At 41.6% G+C, this 19,763-nt stretch overlaps 1 protein-coding gene across 8 annotated transcripts in view; it reads left to right on the top strand.

Moving 5' to 3' along the window:
• The first annotated feature begins 6,910 nt into the window (after positions 1–6,910).
• Positions 6,911–19,763, top strand: part of WIPF3 (WAS/WASL interacting protein family member 3) — a 39,575-nt gene continuing 26,722 nt past the window's right edge. Inside the window, exons 1-3 of one of the 8 annotated variants that reach the window (XM_090142619.1) lie at positions 6,912–7,101; positions 12,864–13,068; positions 17,794–17,993. The gene's annotated coding sequence lies outside the window, so the exon portion shown is untranslated. Of the gene's footprint in view, positions 7,102–7,319; positions 7,514–8,104; positions 8,363–12,863; positions 13,069–14,488; positions 14,854–17,793; positions 17,994–19,763 lie in introns of those variants that run through there. The other 7 variants (XM_090142620.1, XM_090142626.1, XM_090142618.1 and 4 more) reach the window with 7 other exon arrangements.

Genomic DNA, 19,763 nt, shown 5'->3' with positions numbered 1-19,763 from the left:
TCCCTGCTCTTCCTGCAGCACAAGTGAACTCAGGATTGGAGTGGGAGATGGAAATATCTTTGTCCATAGCGATTTGTTACATGTCTTCATTTTCTTTCTTTTTTTTTTTTTTTTTCTAGCTCTGTACCTTGAAAGTCCAGTCTGTATGGCATACAACTACAGAGCAAGAAAGGGCAGCTATGAATATCACAATCAGAAGCTATTATTTCCCTCCATTTGCTTATCTAACGGCCTCCCTTTTCCAACAACCTTCCTCCCAATAGCTGTTTGCAGTATGGTATCTTCAGCAATCACCTAAATTTAAGGGAAAATGCTCCTGTTCCTCCCAGTAATATCTAGAGATGTCCTATACACTCAAGTTTCCAGCATGACAGTATTTTTGTACTCAGCAGCTCACTCCTTCAAGTGTTCCCACCACTGCACCACACTCTTTTTCTAAGACAGTGTCTTTCTCAAGATGCTACAAGAGCATCTCAGTGCTGTATTCCCAGATGTAAAATTCTCTCTTGCTCACAATTTGTCTCCTATTTTCCAGCTTGAAGACATGTTCTACTGACAATGATATTTATTTATTTCCCCCTCACCAGCCATTCCTCCGAAATTATCCATTATAATCTTCAGCCCTGCCCTGTGGTGGCTAGTCATAGTACTTGAATGTTACACCACAAACTGTTTGCTTCAGATGTGCTGAGAAGAAACTCCTCACTTAGAAATGTTCCATGATAATAAATCATTATTTAATTTCATCTTATTGAATGACTGAAAATAATAATGTCATCTGGGACAAAACCAGAGAGTAATAATATCAGTAACTGCTGCTGAGAATATTGATGGTGAACATGATAATAGCCCTTTAAGTGTAGTCTTTCCCTGCTAACAATTGAGTTGAAAATCCTATCTGCACACAGTGCAGCAGAGGGCACTCCCTTCTTCAGATCCCCACAATGAGCTTCGAGTACTTAAAGTGCTAATGGGGACTGGGAGAGATATCAACTACATTTCAAAGAGAAAAATGGCTTTAAATACCTATAAAAATGTTGATAGCACCACTTGTAAACACTGTGTGTGGATCCATTTGTTCCAATGGGACTTACATGCATAATTTTCTTATGCTGCAGACTCAGCTTTTCTTGTGAGGTGGTGAAAAGCTGAATAGGCACTTACTAACAGTAAGTTCAAATCTCAGTTTCAAACAAGACAGTATCTTTCTTTAGACACAGAGAGCCAATTATTTCAAAGAATACCTTAGGTATTTACAATGAAATATCCACGTAGGGAAGCTGCAAGTTTGCTTACACACATAAATTATGAGACCTGCTTCCTGTCTATCTCCTGCTTTCTGACAGTGTGGACTGATGCCTCTAAAGCAGCATGGCTTTAAGGACAGCATAGCTGAAAGTATTTCAGTTTTGTCTGGTGTGAACTAGACAGAGCAGAAGGGAACATCAGAGGCCTAGTGTGAATCACGGAACCACAGAATGGACTGGGTTGGAAGGGACCTCAAGAATCATGAATCTCCAACTCCCCTGCCACATGCAGGGCCACCAACCTCCTCATTTAATACTAGACCAGGCTGCCCAGGGCCCCATCCAACCTGGCCTTGAACACCTCCAGGGACAGGGCATCCACAACCTCTCTGGGCAGCTGTTCCAGCACCTCACCACTCTCTCTGTAAAGAATTTCTCCCTGACATCCAACCTAAATCTTCCCTCCTACTTAAAACCATTTCCCCTTATCCTGCTGTTATCTACCTTTTCAAAGAGTTGATTCCCCTCCTCTTTGTAGGCTCCCTTTAGGTACTGAAAGGCTGCAATGAGGTCACCCCACAGCCTTCTTTTCTCCAGGCTGAACAAGCCCAGCTCCCTCAGCCTGTCTTCGTAGGGGAGGTGCCCCAGCCTCCTGATAATCTCTGTGGCCCTCCTCTGGACCCTCTCCAACAGCTCTCTGTCTTTCTCATACTGGGGGCTCCAGACCTGGAGTTTGCTGAGAACAGTAAGCAATGTGTGCAGTACCATCAGAAGCAGCAGGGAGCTGCTACTGGAGCATCTGTACTCAAGACCAACAGATGCGCACTCACACTGCTCTTTGACTATCACTGCTAATATCTAAGCTCCATGTGCCACGTTAGTAGCCCTTTAAGTGTAGTCTTAGTGTAGTATGCCATTATGTAGGAGACTTTTCTTCTCGTTTGGCATTTTGTTCTAAAGAAACCCTGAGCTAAATCTTGTTCTTGACATCGATGCTTAAAAAAATAGGGTTCAAAATATGTCCAAAGCCCAGGATGCAGGAAAATACTCGCACTGCTTCTTCAAAGATCACAAAGTACCCTTCTATTTCAAGAGGCAAAGGACACCATCAGCTCCAAATACAGCATTTGTGCTTGCTAATTGTTATCTTCAAGTACGCTCCCCCTGGTGGGGATGAAAAGGTTATGCTCTGAAAAGTGAGATTTGCAAATGGTGTTCTGGTTCTCTCTGTATTTCACTTCTCACTCTAATTGCAGACTGGCACCGGGCATGCTTTCAGCTCATTATTCTCTACAGAGGCCCGCTAATGGTAATTCATCCAGTGCTTAATTCTACAGCTTTGACGTGGAAAAATGTCTTTAAAATTCAATACTGATCAAGAGAAAAGAGTAGGCCTGCCTCTCTGCTTTTTGTTTAGCTGTTTGGTAACTGGATAAACATTAACCAGCTGGATTGTGCAATTATAATTTCTGTAAGGTACTGTAAATGCTCGCAGTAGCATAGTGTCTGGCAGCCTCACAAATATTAATGAATGCATTCTTGTTCCACTCATGCTATTAAGAGCGATTAAGTACTTTCACAGAGGTCATGCAGAAAATGAATGGCAGAACCAAGCACTGAAGAAAATGCAAAGCTTTATTGCTAAGAGATACTTTTTAAGACATCCTACAGCACAAACAGAAGTAAGCAAAATAAATACAATTAATGGAAGGGATTATTCACAGTAGGTACTAATTATTTACTATGAGCCTGAACAAACTTAGACGTTGTTTCCAAAGAACTCAGCAAACAGCTTGCTCAACAAGATCAGGAGTAAGGGTTTAGGATTTGGATTAAAAACACCAAAAAAAAGAGTAAACACCAATATTCTCCTCTAGGGAAATCATCTCTGTTAAGTATTTGTCTACAGATTTCCTCAGTATTGCTGTCTAAATGCATTTGTGAATATGGCTCCACTATTACTATAGTAAGTAATCCAGTCACATTTAGAAATTTCCTACCAAAATGTAATAGAAGAAAGATAAGGTTTTATTAAAGCAAAAGATATTAGAGCAGAAGTAAGAATTTGAGTTACTTTATGGAAAATAAAGTACAGAATTTGTATAGATAACAAGGTCAAGATTTGAAGACAAATACAGATGAATATCTCTGTTAATACAAGGGAAAGTCTCTGTTAACTGTGGAACCAGAGCAAACAAAGTCATCAGGCACAATGGTTGAGACTTCTTGAAACATAGCTTTCAAGTGTTGGAAGCTATTCAGAAGTGTAATCACGTGGCAGGCTGAAAGCAAGAAACATTTCTATTTCTACTCTTAATGCTTTTTCTGTTCTATGCACTTTAATTTAAAGCTGTTTTTCAGATTATGCACAAATGCCTTGACTTACCAGTATTTTTGTTATGTCTTAAAAAGATATTTTAATGTATTAAATGCATTGCATTTCTTCTATATTTAGGGTCAGATATTATCATTGATACTTACCACTGATGTGATCAAGAAATACAACACAAGCTACACCAGAAGCAACGCTGAGGGAATACTTAATATTGTAAAGTAACTTCCAGACACATTTGCATTTTAAGTACTTGAGTTAAATATTTAAGTTAATTAAACAGGAACAAATTTATGTACTAGGCTCCCTAAAGCAATTAAAATGACACAACAAAAGACAAAACCAGTAGAAACCATGTTTGCTCTGACTACGCAATATGTCCTATGTGTACATTCTCCATTGATTTTAGGTAATGTAGAAGCTTATGGACAAGAAAATGTTGAAACATGACATTTTTACTTGAGGGTTTTCACCACAGGCATCAAACCTGATTTCATAGTTTCTGCTGACAAACCAGCAACAAAAACAGCCCTGAAACCTTGCCCATGTGGCACTGACATTGAGCTAGAGCTGGAACATCAGCTCTTCTCAAGAGCCCATAGTTCTCCAGGGTCAAGTTCTGAAGGAGAACTGACTTTGGTTTAGGCCATCTGGGCAGGGTGCTGCTAGCAGCTTATCTAAGCAGTACAAAACACAGGCAAGCCATCTGCCTGCTCAGTTTGCGTCCTTGGAAGGTTTTGGGTTTTTTTGATTCCGTAGATCGCATGGTCGTCTATTTTCTAGTAGGATTGAGGCTACCTGTATGAGCACTACTGTCACCTTCATGTACTGTATAAAGCTTCTAGTAGCTAGGATCTTATCAACAAATTAAAGAACCAGTAATGTGTAAAAGTATCCAAATAATGAATCAAACAGAAGCCTCTATATTTTATTATCTATGGATGAAAAAAAAAAAACAAAAACTTGAACACATCTTTCTGAGTACTTTCTTTGACAAGTACTTATGCTGACACACATTAATGAAGTATCTCAGATCTTTCTATTCAAAAACTGAACCATCATGCCAAATAAAAGAGATGTTCTTCTTCCCCTGCATGGGATACTCTTCATTTCCTTCTAAATTGACTTATTTTGGGTGTTCTTTTTTCTTGTGTGGAATTATCAGGAAGTCTTGCAGATAATAATGTCATAAACATATTATTGGTATAGAAAGGTATTTTTCAATAAATGATCAATTATATATTTATTAATAATCATCATAATCTAGCATTGAAAAAAATTAAGAATGGAAGTGGTCTTCTATGGAGTGATGCACATTTTTTTGTTTGTTTGTTTTAATTGGGTTTTGTCACAGTAGCCTTTACAAAATAGCTTGGATTTCAGTCTGTGGCCTCTTCCAGTAGCGCTGCTCGTTCCAGGATTGTCTTTGTTTGGATACAGTACCGGGAAGTGAGCACTTCTACACTTTCCACCTATTCCTCTCAAACATGAAACAGAAAGAGAAGACTTTTACAACCCCTTGGCATGCAAGGGCTCTTCAAATAAAATGTAATGCACCACAGTTTCCTGTAACGTGCTACCACTAGCCCAGTGGCAACTATTGCGTACTTCAGTGCATACTTCAATGTAATAAATGCACGTGAATGATGTCCTGTGGGTAAAGCTGTTTCAGATTAGACCAGTGCATAAACACATTAGCAGCTGAGTGCAGCTGCACAGGTAGAAATGGTCACTGCTGAACAGTACAAACTTTGTTACCATTAGTTGGACCTAACTAATGTAGTAGGAACCAGACAACAAAGTCATAGGAACAGAATAAGTCAACTTTTTTTGTGTGTTTCTTGCAGCTTGTTCCTCTGAAATCCACTTCTGATCTAAACCAAGAGGTTTCCAGCATTAGTAATCTAAAAACTAGTACTAACTGTGATTACACTGCATGAATAAAGAGGGTGTCAAAAGCTCAGAAAACTGCACCAAACTAAAAAAAAACAAGATAATGTTCTTGCACACTGGCACAAGACTATTTTCAAATTTGGAATATATATGTATAAATATATTTTTTAAGTAAATGCTTAGATTTTTTTCTGTGCACTACCTATGGTCCTCTAGGTTTTGCTTCATGCTTTTAGGTTGAAACTAGTGGGCAACAGAAATGGGGTTAGAGCTCCCTGACCGCTGTAGAAACAGCTGGGACAGATACTTGTTTGCACAAGCAACCGGGAAGATATTTTTAAAATAATAAATAAAGTTCTCAACTCTGGACTACTGCAAAAGCTCTGGCATGGTCCCGCATCACATCCTTATATCTAAATTGATGAGATATGAGTTTGAAGGATGGATTATTCAGTGCATAAGGAATTGGTTGGAAGGCTGAAGCCAGAGAGTTGTTGTCAGTGGCTTTATGTTCAGGTGGAGGCTAGTGATGAGTGGTGTCCCTCAGGGGTCCATCTCAGGCCTAGTACTCTTTAACACCTTTATCAGTGACATAGATGATGGCATTGAGTGCACCCTCATCAAGTTTGCAGTTGACACCAAGTGCATTTGACACAATAGAAGGGAGGGACGCCATCCAAAGGGACCATGGAAAAGGTGAGCCTGTGTAAACCTAATGAAGGTCAACAAAGCCAAGTACAAGGTATGTGTGGGTATTTGGTATTTGTGTTGGGGCAATCCCAAATACGTGTATAGGCTGAGAGAAGAACTTGGCAATAACTCCCTGTCCTCAACAGAAACAAGGAAGACTCTCCTGGGGTGAGGCCATAGCATTTCCAGCTGGAAAACTGCCTTTAAATAATCCTGGGGAAACCAAGGTTGTTTGTGTATATTCTGAGTACACAATCTGAGGTGTGAGGGTGAGGAATGAAGGCAGCCATCTGCCTGCACCCACAGCCCCTTCCCAGACAGATGCAGTTCACCAAGTGGAGGCCTTTGGCACTGGGATGGAGCAGCGGCACCTTTGTGCTGTTGGGCAGTGTTTTGGGTTCCATGTGGGCGTTTGAAAAGAGAAGCCAAGGTGTGTGCTTGAGTGATGAGACACTGCAGTGCAGGACAGTGCTTCACAGGTGAGGATGGGGTTGGGGATGAGGAATGGGCAGCGCAGGCATCCAGGGCCTCTTCTTGAGGGCAAGCCCCGTGTACCCAGGGCTAAGCCCTCAGCTGTCGTCCAGGACCATCTCGAACAGGTGGCAGCTGGTGCTGCGGGGCTGCCGGCATCAGAAACAGCTGGCTGCAGCCGGCCTCCGTCTGTCTCCCACTCAGTACGCGTGCACGTGTGTGTGTATTACATTACTACTTAATATTTAGTTATTTGTTTGTTGTTCTCTCTTGAGGATTGCGACGAGCTCCTCTCCCCTTCAGATTTCAGATTTCCCTCCTTACACACACCTCCTTCCCCCGCCTCCCGACCAACCCCCGCTCCCCCGAGGGGAGGCGGGCAGGCGCCGTACCTGGCGCCCTCTGCCCGGGGAGGAGCGCGCCTCTCCGTCCCGACCCCGGCGGCACCGGCAGCGGCACCGCGAGCAGGTGGGCGCCGAGGGAGGCGAGGGCTGCCGGCCGCCCCCGGCCCGGCCCGCCTCTCCCCTCCGCTCCACTCAGCGCGGGGCCGCGGCGGGGAGGCGCCGGCGAAGGGGCCGGCAGCGGGGCCGGGGGCCGTGAAGAACGACGGCCGGGGCTGCCCCGGCTCCGCGGGGCCGGGACGGCTCCTCGTGCAAACTTAGAGCCGGCGGACGGCTGCGGGGCCGGGGAGGGTGGGGGTCAGAGTGCCTGAGGCTGCGGGACGTGTGAGGGCTGTGGATGAGGAGAGCACAGTTGCGTGTGAGCTGCGGAGCTGGTGCGGTGCTGCGCTGTTTGTTTATCGCCCTCAAACGGGCTGTTTGCACGCAGGAAGAACTTTTTTTTCCTGGTTGGTGCCCTTGAAGTAAACGTGTTGGAATAGGTGAGCCGAGGAAAGGGGGATTTGTATAAACGTAAGCGGTGCACTGTGTTAAATGCTTGTGTACCTATTGCAGAGGGCATGTGGGAATGCCCGGTGTGGCCCACCAGCATAGGGAGGATGCAGGGAGGGATGGAAGGAGAAATGGAGGGATGCAGGAGCCAGCACGGCTGCGGGTGGGCTTCGAGATTCTGGGGATGGGAAGGATGCACTCAGGTTGGGCTTGGGACAAAACGCGGTTTGTTGTGAAGTGAGTGGGCTGCAAGACAGCAAAAGAAGAGAAGGTATGGAGGTATAGAATAAGGGTTGGTGATTTTAACACAGAACGGTCTCGGGACAGTCTGGATTTATGGGCTAAAGTTTCTGGGTTCTTCTGCTGATTCAGACAGCGAGATACTGCCGCGATTGTGCTAACAGCAATACTTGTTACTGTGTGTGCTGCACGGTATGCTGAGCTGCCCCTGATGCTATCAGTATTTTCAGTTTCTTCAGCTCTGTATCCAGCACAAACTCATGGTCGTTTAACAGTGTGCCAGTGTTTCTGAAATCATTGTTAAAGTCTTCAGCTTGCTTGCTTACTGATAAGCAAGCCACAGGGAAGAAGATGAACACAGGCTTGCTTAGAGCAGTGTGATCTGGGACACTCGTTAGGTATGCGTGCCTGCAGATCCTGCTCCTGCGTGGCCCTGTGACCCAAGCAGTCCTGATGGAATGTGCGGGTGGTGCGGACTCTGCTGCCGCCCACGACTGTGGGACTGTGCCCAGCCCGAGGAGGAAGGATGCAGCCTGCTTTGCTGACAGTTACCAGCTTCTATGTAGAAGGAGCTCAGTGTAGGATGCTTAAAGGATTGCGTAAGTGTGTGTTGTTTCACTGACAGTGCTTTGGATGTTTTGCTTTAGATGATGCCAGAATGTGAGTTAGAGTCATAAGATTCAGACTTTGGTCATGTGAGGATAGGTATAGAGCTGAAATCAGCATTCAAATCATTCCTGGTTTGATTCTATTTCTGAGAAAGATCAACTTGCACTTGAAGTTCTGACTCTGCACTGGAAAGAGCAACGTATACTACATTTATCAAATTATGTCGTATAATACAAAGCAACTGCTTTTTTTCTTCTCTCTCTCCATCTCTAATGGCTCTTCCAAAAGGAAATATAGATAAATTAACATGTAAAGATCCTGCAGCATGTCATTTACTGCGATGCATCAGGAAGGGCCATGCACTGAATTTGTTTATGATTGCTATTAAATTTGCACAAAGTATTTAGATAACTTTTTTGAACTGTAAATCAAAACATAGCAGTAACCATACCATAAAAGTCAGCAGTGCTTGTTGAATATCTTGTCTTAACAGATCCTAGCTTATTTATGCTAATGGATGCTCTTTGTACTTGAAAAGAGTCACTTTTTGGAGGAGGTGGTGAAGTCAATATTTTGGGAAATTAATTGTCCTCTGGAAGGAAGACCTTGAACTAAAAACATTATGGTAGTCATAACAAATAGGAGAGTGCACTTTTTAAGACATAAATGTGGAAAGCATTAAAGCCGAGTAACACATGATTTAATATTTTAAATTAAAATATGTTAAATGATATTAAAATATCAGCCAAGGTTTAATATTTTAAGCTTATTCCAGCTCCAAAGCAAAGCAGAGAAAGAATTGGCATCAAACTTCTTTGTGTGCTTTATAAGTCAGAACCTACCTACAGGAAAAGCATGATTTTCAGTAGAATCTCCTTCTCTGGAAGCTTTTTGTCTCTTTGTTTGGTGGCTGGTACAAGTTCTGCTTAGTTAACAAAAGTAGGTGAGATGGGTCTAGACAAGTTCAGCTCTCTTCCCCTGGGCTTCTGTAATTGATTGATCCTGGATGTGTGTGAGCATCAGACACATTGTTACATAGGTATTTGACACCTTTCATTTAAAGATCTAATGAATCAGATGAAAAATTGAAGCAGGTGATTGCTTCAGGAAAATGATGGTGGGCTCTTTTGTGCCATGATACAAATTTCTAGCTTCTTCTAAAGTGCATGTAAAATTAATAGCTAAATAAATATATAAAAGAAATATAGTATCTAACAAATTCTTCTGACTAAGTCTTCAGTACTTGCTGTTATTCTTAGAGATCTTCCTCAGCCTGTGCTCTTACAGGAAGTGGTTATACTTCTTGAAAGACTGAAGCTTTCTGAAAAAGAGCTGAAGGAGCAGAACCTGAATGAGACTTCACAGTTACTTATTAATCTCTGGTATCTCTACATCAGGGTTGTCCTTTGTAACCAGGGTGACCAGTGATGTAAGTTGCGCTGTGTTTGCAAACAGAAAGATGTCCTCAGGGCTTCCAAGTCAGAAAGGGGATATCATGGAATCAGAGAATCATAAAATGGCTTGGGTTGGAAGGACCTTAAAGATCACCTAGTTCCAACCTCCAGCCATGTGCATGGCTGCCACCCACCACTCAGGCTGCCCAGGGCCCCATCCAACCTGGCCTTGAGTGCCTTCAGAGATGGGGCACCACAGCTTCTTTGGACTTTTACTTTTGTACCACCAACTGTATATGTTTCGACCAACTTGTATATTTTTAAATATGTCCACCTTAAGTGGTATCATTAAGTGACCTCATTTGGTAGTATGCACAACAGCTGTAAAGGCACCTTTGGACTGCTATAAAGTATGTGAAACAACTAAAGATTGTTCATAAGGATGTGAAAAGCGTGTTTTCATTCCTTGGTAATTCAGACAACAGTTCAGATGGATTTCCTTTAGATTACCAGAAGTAGCTCTCCTTTGATTAAGATCATGGGAAACCTGATTCTTCTTTGCATTGACCCTGTGTCACTGCTGACCACTGTTAAGAGGAGACAAACAGCCCTCCTTGAGGAGAATGGTGACATCAGCATTGTTATCTGGAATGCAGCATCCAGGCCTGGGGCCCCTAGTTCAAGAAGGATGCAGAGCTGTTGGATAGCTATGAAGATGCTCAGAGGGCTGGAGCATCTCTCCTGTCAGGAAAGGTTGAGGGAGGTGGGCTTGTTTAATTTGGAGAAGAGAAGGCTCCAGGAGACCTCATTGTACTTTAAGGGAGCTTATAAGCAGGAGGAGGACTGAATTTTCACATGGTCTAATAGTAATAGCACAAGGGGGAATGGTCTTAAACTAAAAGAGGGGAGATTTAGGTTGGATTTTAGAAAGAAATTTTTTATTCAGAGGGTGATGAGGCACTGGCACAGGCTGCCCCATCTCTGGAGATGTTCAAGGCCAGGTTGGATGGGGCCCTGGGCAGCCTAAGCTGGTGGATGGCAGCCCTGCTCATGGCTGGGAGTTACAACTGGGTGATCATTGTCATCCCTTCCAACTCAAGTCATTCTGTGATTGTGTGATATTGTAGCCCAACTGGGCAGAGGAGAGTAACAGAATAGCTGCGCTACAGCTCCAATACAGGTGATTATACAGAGTGAAAAACATAGGCAAATTGGACAGGAGGTTCCTACGAGGTAAGATTCATTAAACTCAGAAAAAGAAAGTTCAGCAGGAAAACATTTACTCAGTTTCAACACTGCTTATACAAACATCTAAGAAAACTACCCAGTGTCTGTCGTGCAGTTTTTAAGTAATGGATATGCTATATCCTTCATTAACATTGTGGCAATTGCAGTGTCTGTCTCCATAAATTAAAGAGTTGGCTAGAAACTACAGTGCTTCTGCTTGATTCATAAGATAAGAGGAAAATGCTTCCTTCCAAATGAAGAACAAAGTGAATGAATGGATTCAGAGATAGTAACCCCTTTGTGTCAGTCCTTTTCACTAACTTTAAGCAGCTCTGTTAATGACTGTTGTACCATTTAGCTTTTTTCTAGTTAGCATATCATGTACTCTCTTCATTATAAATAACAAAAAAAAAAAAAAAAAAAAAAAAGAAGAACGAGGAGAGCGGAGTATGGCAGCAGCTCACAATGGAGGTCTTGGGATCTTTTGTTCCTCCTTTGAATCTTCATGTCTGAAAGGTATTATGTTATTGCTTTCCTAACTGGCATCGTTTTGTGCAGTGAAAATTTCATACACCAGCACTGCTGACTGCATATAAAATACCCCTGGCAGGTTGAGGGCTTTTGTCCATATAAGTTATGCCTTTATCATAGGCTAAAGAAGAAAAGAAGAAAGCACAGTACCTGTACAAAGTCTTTAGATATGCTGTTAGTTGAATAGTAGATGTGGTGCTTTGGGACATGGTTTAGTGAGCATGGTGGTAGTGGGTGAACCGTTGGGCTAGATGATCCTAGTGGTCTTTTCCAACCTTAATTATGTAATAGTTCTTTGATTCTATGAGTAGACAGATAAGAAAATCACGAGGAGGAGGGAAGGCAAGCCAGCCTTACATATGAGGAAAACAGCGCATGTTTGAGTAACTTGTTTTTGGGAGGAATGTTTGCTCCTCTTGGGGATGCATGAATCACTTCAAAAACATCTGCCAAAATCTCTCTAGGATTTGGTCAGAAAGATGCTTTGACTGATCAGTTGTGCAAGCACAAACAGCTTTGCGTGCTTAGGGATGTTACTTGTGCTACCTCAGCTTGTTATTTGCCTGGGTTTTCAAAATGAAGCCCTAAGGAACTGACATCAGTTCTACTGAAAACAGTGGAAAATTGAGCATAAAAATTAATCAGGGATGGGTTAGTCCCTAAATCAGTAAATTGACAGAGTGGGTGGAGACTGTAGTGTACTGTGGGAATGACAGGTGTGGGACCTAACGGGATGCTTACTGCAGAAAGCAATCTTTTTTAGCCTTGAAAGAAGGATGTAGCAAGGTGATTATACAGAAGTGGGTTGTGGGGGGGGGGGGGGGGGGAACAACAAACCTTGGATCAAGTGATCATGAAGCTACATTGACTTTACTGGAGGATAAATAGTGCCGTGTTTTGTAGGGATATCTGAGCTTGCTTTAAAAAAGCTGTAGCAGGAGCTGCGGAGGTCCCGTATAGCTGCAGTGTATACTTCAGTTGTTTTGCTGCTTTCCTCTGCCCAGTCTTTTGTGCCTGTTTTTTTTAATTCCCGTATTCCAATCTGGTACAAAACTATCAGGTAAAGCTTTGTATTATTTGGCATTAAGACTTATCTACTTTACTCAGAATACATTTCCTCACTAGAAATCACATTTCTGCTACCTGATAGGATCACATTTCCCTTTCACAGACAGGTCAGCTTTCTGCATTTCTTCTGTATTTCTCAGTATTAGCAATCAGTGCTGAACCTCTGATATTGCCAGTGCAGAGTTATTTACTTGTGCAACATGTGCTGTGTTTCTTTCTTCAAGGCAGACAACTCAACCTTGTAAATGAATTGTCTCAATTTGTCTGGCAGGCATCAGCAACAGGCAACAGTGGAGGTGAATGTTGAAAGGAACAAAGATAAAGACGGATGCAAGTGGGGAGGGGAATGGAGAGACCAGTAAACCACTAGGAAAGGAGAGAGATTTTAACAGAAGGAAAACAAGAGAAGAGGGCCAGATCCAGACTGGTAGAAGTGAATGTTGGAGTCCCAAACCAGCATAAAACTTGATACCAGAGTAAGTTTGAGTCCTCCTCTTGTCCCTGCTTGCAGTGATAGTAGGAGACACTGGCTGCACTAGAAGTGTTCATGAGAGCTCGTTCTGGCATCAGGCTTTTGCTCTATAAATGAATCTGCTTGTTCAGAGAAGGGAAAACTGAAAAAATACCTTGTTCCTTTGTTCCTGTGAAGGTGCACTTTCAAATAATCCTGCTGCCAGTTAATTCCTTTGAATTACTTTCCTTCTTCAGCAGGCAACAAAGGAAGTTGACTATTTTTGTATGTCTAGTGTTCACCGCTTATTCTGTATGTATGTGTAGATATCCCTTGCATTGTCCACTCTGAATGTGATTTTTTAACAAAGACTTGTAACTCAAGTCCTTTGATGAACTGAAGGGCTGAATCTTCAATTTAATAAAACTCAAATTGCTTCCTTTGAGGACTTTGTTTGATTAGGAATTCAGAACTGGATTGGCAGGTCAAAGTGTCTTTTATCTGCAGTTCTCTAGGAATTAACAGTTACAAGTGACTTCGCAACTTATTATTCCTTATAAAAAATGAAGGCATTGTCCTAAGTAAATGGATGACAGCAGAGATAGATATTTTGTCTATTGACTTCAAAACTAATTTTCTGCTTACGAGAGTAATTACATTTTTATGTACGTAATTTTATAAATTATTGTCTATGAAACTTTCGGAGCCATAAAAACACTTTACATTTTATTTGCTTTAGGACACTGAATTAGCTAGAGTACTTAAAATACAACACTTTTGCAACACAGTGTAGCTCATCTTCTTTAGTAACACTGGAGTTTATATACCTTTTACCTGTAAGTATGGAAGCCTTGCATTGCTGTGAAGAATATCTAAGATGAGTTTATCAGTTATGTCATTGAAATGAAGCAGCAGTTTCAGCAGGATTGGCAAATGAGCAGGAAAGGAAGAATGTGTAAGCATGTTTACAAGTTGCAGTTCAGTTGGTCAGTACATCAGTGCTAACATTTATACCATTGAAAATAGATTTGGAAGGGAAAAGAGATAACCACAGCTTCACTGAAAACCTGGATCAAAACTTCCCATTCTTTCTTTGAGGTGAAGTTTTCCTGGAAGCATCTTCCCAGAGGTGATGAGATAATTGCATTTTATATCTCTTATGGAAGACAATTATCCTTACAGTACAGTAACCAGAGTCCAGTTCCACGCCGAGATATTGATGCCATCTTGTAGGGAGGAATGACTCGCATTGCTCTGCGACTTTTGTTTTTCTTGCACTGCAAGCACTGGACTGTTTCTTAAGCTAGTAGAGATCAATCTGATATTGCACGTCTGCAGGTCTCTGTATGCTTATATTTTCAAGATGAAAAACATGTGAATGTTTAAAATAGAATCTTTAATGAATTGTCAAGGAGGTGTTATGAATGAAACGTTCTCTTGTAATTAGTTGACATTTGGCTGACCATGAGCTAGCAGTGTGCCCAGGTAGCCAAGAAGGCCAATGACATCCTGGATTGAATCAGGAATAGTGTAGTCAGCAAGACTATGGAGGGGATTGTCCCACTGTACTCACCACTGTACTGGTGAGGCCACACCTCAAGTACTATGTTCAGGTTTGGGCCCCTCACTACAAGAAAGACATTGAGGCTCAGGAGCGTGTTCAGAGAGCAGCAACGAAGCTGTGAAAGGTCTGAAGCACAGGTCTTATGGGGAGTGGCTGAGGGAACTGGGATCATTCAGTCTGGAGAAGAGGATGCTCAGGGGAGACCTCATCACTCTCTACAACTGCCTGTAAGAAGGTTGTAACAAGGTGGGAGTTGGCCTCTTCTCCCAGGTAACAGCAATAGGACAAGATATAATGGCTTTATGTTGAACCAGGGAAGGTTCGAGTTGGATATTAGAAAAATTTCAGAAAGAGTGGTGATGCATTGGCACAGGCTGCCCAGGGAGGTGGTAGACTCACCATCCCTGGAGGTGTTCAGGAGCCATGGGGATGTGGCACTGAGGGACATGGTTAGTGGGCATGGAGGAATGACTCTGCAGTTGGATTAAATGATCTTAATGGTCTTTTCCAACCTTAACAATTAGGTGATTGTAGGATCATATGGTTGAGCACGAAAACTTAGATTGATTTTGAGACATGGATTTTCTAAGTCCCATAGTCCAATTGCATCCATGTTTGCAAATTGTTTTCACTTGATTGGTGCTTGAAAACAGACATTTGTTGAGCTGTGTATAACAAATCTTTTGAACAAGCAACATTATGAATACTGCCCTTTATTCTACTGCTAGCTATTTAATTAGAAGGCCAAACTTTCTTCTCATAGGAGAACTGATTAAACATCTGTAAGAATTTTTTGGATGAAAATCATTTATTTTGCATGTATACCTTTCAAATCTCTCGATACTACATGAATGATTGTAAATTAATATATATTATTGAAACATACAGTCTGCTTCTCTGCGGAGACCTCAGAACTTCAAGTTGTAACTTGGAGCATGAGGTTGTCCATACTAAAAGGTCTCCAGGGCTGTTTGTACTGAAACACTTGGAGAGTATAAAAGTAACCAGTCGTCTTCATAATGTGGCATTGACCTTGAACTTCAACTGAGTCGCACTTTCTTTATTTGGCTTAGGCCAATGATTAACTTTGCTAATGACTGTATATCAAATTCACCATTGTTTATAAATCTGGCAGCGAAATACAGCCTGTCTTTGTGTGGATGATACAGTGCATTTAAAGGAAACCTTTCTATAAATTGCTTCCTTTGTAAAGTCAAGTCTTTGTGCCAGTCCTAATTGCTTCTCATCTACCTTGGTCTCTTTGAGCTCTTTAACCTGCGGTTAGTAATACTGTAAGCATAATTCGTTTTTTGTTCTTATATATAGTTCTGTTCCCTTACTCTTGATTTAAAGAGGATGACAAATTTCATATTCTGCAGCATTACAGCAATCATTCTTCTATGGTAAATCTCCACAGAGCACAGGAAGCTACACCCTAAAATAGTCATGCATAGGGAATATGAAGTCATATGAACAGCTCTGCCTCTGAAGGAAGATTTGTCAAGACACAGCACTTCAGTTTGTAGCCTCAGCACCATGGGGAACCCAGCAGAGATATCTGCCCTCTGCACACATGGAAGCAAGGCGTCTTCAGATTCCTGTAGTCTGCACTAGGTCAGCCCTGGCTGGTTAGTCGCAGTGTTATCAGGCTTCTGGCAGGACAAGACTTGCACTATGTAAGGTGTTGTTTTTTTTTTCAGGCAGAAGGAAAAGGGGATGTAGCCCTTATTTGGATCACGCCTGGTGGAAATATTCCACACTTGAGGGGGATTTACTGTCGTTGCTAGGCTTAAATGCAGAATACTATTATGGGCTGTGAGACAATTCTACAGACCCTGTGTAGGCAAATGCTTCCTAAGAGTTTTTCATCAGGTATTAAATGGAGGAAGAGCCCCTGTGGTTTGTGCAATGCAAGGTAAATGGAAAAGCCAGATTCTCCTTTCAGTTGCATTGAAGTAAATGGAGATTGGGAGCAGAAATTTCTCATAAATTGTATAAAATCCAAGGTGTGGTCTGTTAGGAAGTGGTAAAAGACTGAAGTTTTTTTTATTCAGCTGTGGGAATTTACCTCTGAATGTCTTAAAAGATAGATAGTAAGCTAGGTATGCACGTGTGGGCTTACATTTCTAGTAAGGTGCAAAAGAAAACTGTAAGTTTCATGCTTCTGTGCAGCTCTTAAATCTCTCAAATACAGCAGAATCCATTGAGTATTTTGCGGTTTATTTCTGCAGAGGATGGAGGCTGTGAGGATACTTGGAGGCTCTGCTTTGATTCTTTTTTAGTTTTGTTTTCTGAACTCAGAAAGTCATTCACACCGCAAACAGTAGGAAGAAGTGGTGTGACTGGGTTTGATTTCAGTTGTAATTATAATCTAACATGGTTCCTCCCAAGCGGAAGCTTTTTCCAAGTAATTTCCAATTGTGTGGTAGCAGTAGCTGGAAAATTAATGTCTGTAACACGCATACGCTCTTCTCTGTTCCCTCCCAGTTCTGCCTCTACATGTGTTACACTGGAATTAAAACATTTGTGGTGTATTCGTACCAGTGACTTCAGCTGTTCTTCAGTGATGTTTGAGAGGAACAAGTGTGGGCACAATCCATCTCACAGATCATGAAAACTGAACAGATGCTTATTAATGCTATTTCTCTTGTGCGATTTTAAATTTTCTTAATTTTTTTTGTTGTTGTTGAAGTAGAAGGACTTAAAAGACAGAATTCAGAACAGTATAGTTGAGAAATCATATATGATTATGTTAAAGTTAGCTAAAAGTTAGAGACGGGGTTTGCGGTCCACATTTATGCTTCAGTTTCTAATCAACAAAATAAGATCGATGTTTTAGATGAACTTTCCTACACACGGTGTAGTTTTCATCTTAGCTTTCATTATTATGCAAAAATCTGTAAATTTCCCCACATCTGAATTTCCTAACTCAGAATGCACAGTTGCAATGATTGTAAATCCTGTAATAGTAAATCTGTTGTTTTGCAGTTCTTTCCATAAATTGATTAGAAGGGTTCAATTTTCATCCAACTATGTTGTTGTATTGTAATGACTATACCACTAAAAGGCTATAATCTTTTTTTTTTTTTTTAAGGAAAAGCTATTGATTTAGAAAAAAAATTATGTTGCATACCACATATATTGAAATAATTGTGATTTTTTTCCTATATCTTTTCTCCTCCTCAGCATTGTTCTGAAGTGGAGTTACGCCTCTTCCGCGCCTCGCCCTTCTATGACAAGTGACATATTTTGGTACAGACCTTGTGGACAGACCCGTGATGGTGATCTGCAGGGCTTTGGTGTGATAGCAAAGGTGGCAGCAGCTCTCCAAACACTGTGCTGTTGCTCTTCATGGTGCTGGGATCCCAGGAGGACTTTGACTTAAGGTGAGCCCAATGGCAGTGATACTTTAGAAGGAGATCTTTGGGAAGCTTTTGGATCAGAGCTTGTGTATGTCTGGTAGGCAGGCAAAATGAGACCAAATCTGTATAAAAGCATAAGCAGATGCATTGAATTCGGTGCAGGTGAATCTAAAACAGAACTGAGAGAACAGGTACCAAAGAAGGAAAATCTTCATCTGCTCTGTCTTGTCTTCCATTTCAAAAGGAAAATCTGGGTGATGACTTTGGGACTTCAGAAATTTGGTGTTTGAGTTGTACATTGAGGTTCTTAAACGCAGCAGTTATTCAACCATGTACTGTGAATAGAAGAAGAGAACAGTCTGTGACACCTGAAATTACCAACTTTGGTGTTAGCACTACTTGCTCTTTTTTTTGTCCTCCTGGTATTTATAGATCAGAGAACAGTAATAATGTTCAGTGACTGATGAGATGACTTGTAAGGAGCAAAACAGCTGAAAAGCATAACAAGTACCTGCAAATATGCTTCTGAATTTAATTCTAATGTTTCACAGAACTGATATTGAGTGGTAAAAGAAACTTGCTCGTTACAGGGTAGGGCCATCTGCAGTGGAGTGCAAACAGGATCAAATTAAGGAAAGCAGAAATTAGGCTGTGTCAGGCAGTCTCAACTGAAATTTATTTGACTGTGAATAAACTTCCCAAGGGAAATAATACAAGCTACATTTTTTGGGACATCTAAAATTAGACTTCAGAAAGCACTATAAAACTGCACAACCTTGCTTTGGTAGGGAGGTGGACTAGAAAAGGCAGATTTGGAGGTTTTCCTTTTTTTGCAATAAATTTTGAGATTGTCAGGCCCGATTCTGTTTGATGACATGGAAGTGAAGGGAGGATTTACATTACTTCTGGCCTGAACGACTGAGGTTAATCACTTGTGATTTCTCGCCTCTACTTATTGCCAACTTTTAAAACTCAAATGACTTTATCTTTCTATTTATGTCTCCTCAGGGATAAATCAGACTCCACCCTTCCAAGTATAAATACATCTACATTTAAAATAAGCTTTTCTGACTCTTGCAGTTTGGGTAGTAATGTGGAAATAAGGATGAAGATTGGTTACCTTAATCTGTTCACTTATGATATTTTAATAAGTTTTTTTCATAGGGAGAGGAAGGTTTTACAAATGTAAGCAAATTCTGAATCATAGAATCATTAAGGTTGGAAAAGACCTCTAAGATCACTGACCACCAATATTGCCTGCTAGACTAGGTCCCTTAATACTACATCTATCCTTTCCTTAAACACCTTCAGGGACACTGACTCCAATACTTCTCTGGGCAGCCTGTTCCAACAATTCATCACTCTTTCTGAGAAGAAATTCTTCCTAATGTCTAACTTGAGCCTCCCCTGGCACAGCTTGAGGCCATTTCCTCTTGTCCTCTTGCTGTTATCTGGGAAAAGAGGCTGACCCCCACATTGCCACAACCTCCTTTCAGGTAGTTGTAGAGAGCGATAAGGTCTCCCCTGAGCCTCTTCTTCTCCAGGCTGAACCCATTTCTCTTAGCCACTCTCCATAAGACTTATACTCCAGACCCTTCACCAGCTTTGTTACCCTTCTCTGGACATGCTCTAGGGTCTCAATATCTTTCTAGTATCAAGGAGCCCAAAACTGAACACAGTACTCGAAGTGTGGCCTCACCAGTGGGAGCAGTCACCTCCCTGGTCCTGCATATTTCTGATACAAGCTAGGATGTCATTGGCCTTCTTGGCCATCATGGCACACTGCTGGTTCAT

The sequence above is a fragment of the Phasianus colchicus genome, chromosome 6, assembly GCF_987193195.1.
Source record: "Phasianus colchicus chromosome 6, bPhaCol1.hap1.1, whole genome shotgun sequence".
In the NCBI taxonomy this organism is placed as follows: domain Eukaryota; kingdom Metazoa; phylum Chordata; class Aves; order Galliformes; family Phasianidae; genus Phasianus; species Phasianus colchicus.
Note: the sequence above shows the minus strand (reverse complement) of the source record. Positions and strands in the feature narration are given on the sequence as shown.